The sequence below is a fragment of the Pundamilia nyererei genome, unplaced genomic scaffold (assembly GCF_000239375.1).
Source record: "Pundamilia nyererei isolate P.nyererei 1_Seehausen unplaced genomic scaffold, PunNye1.0 scaffold00313, whole genome shotgun sequence".
Classification (NCBI taxonomy): Eukaryota; Metazoa; Chordata; class Actinopteri; order Cichliformes; family Cichlidae; genus Pundamilia; species Pundamilia nyererei.
This window is the reverse complement of record NW_005187714.1, coordinates 561,294-561,761: the sequence shown is the minus strand read 5'-3', so window position 1 is coordinate 561,761 and position 468 is coordinate 561,294. Positions and strand designations below refer to the sequence as shown.

At 47.2% G+C, this 468-nt stretch overlaps 1 non-coding gene across 1 annotated transcript; it reads right to left on the bottom strand.

Annotated features, from left to right (window-relative positions):
- Positions 1 to 150: 150 nt before the first annotated feature.
- On the bottom strand, positions 151 to 222 carry trnad-guc (transfer RNA aspartic acid (anticodon GUC)). Its single transcript has one exon. It is a non-coding gene; the product is annotated as a tRNA-Asp (tRNA).
- Positions 223 to 468: the final 246 nt, after the last annotated feature.

The window sequence follows — 468 nt, the reverse complement described above, 5'->3', positions numbered from 1 at the left end:
TAGATTGTTAGATCGACTAGGCTGTGGTGGAGAAATTCCACAGGGTCATTTTGAATGATGGACTCTGTGCAAAAAAAATGCACGTAGCGTGCGATTAACGGGTGTGTGGTCATTGCAGGTAAAAGGCAGAGCAGAGAAGGAGACTGCTCAGTCCCCGTCGGGGAATCGAACCCCAGTCTTCCGCGTGACAGGCGGAGATACTGTCCACTATACTAACGAGGACCTGTAAGTGTCTGTCGGGGTCACGTCAAGTTGGGATTCGCAGCAGGTAGGACACATTTAAAAACCCCATCACTTTACCAGGAACTACAGTTTTATGGGTGTTTGACACAGAACTTACCAGAATGCTTACCAGTACACCTGAAGCCCTACAGTCACTTGATGCTTACAAGGCCTTTGATCGGGTGGAGTGGGACTACCTTTTCTATATTTTGAGAAAATGTGGCTTTTCAGATTCACATCATGGGT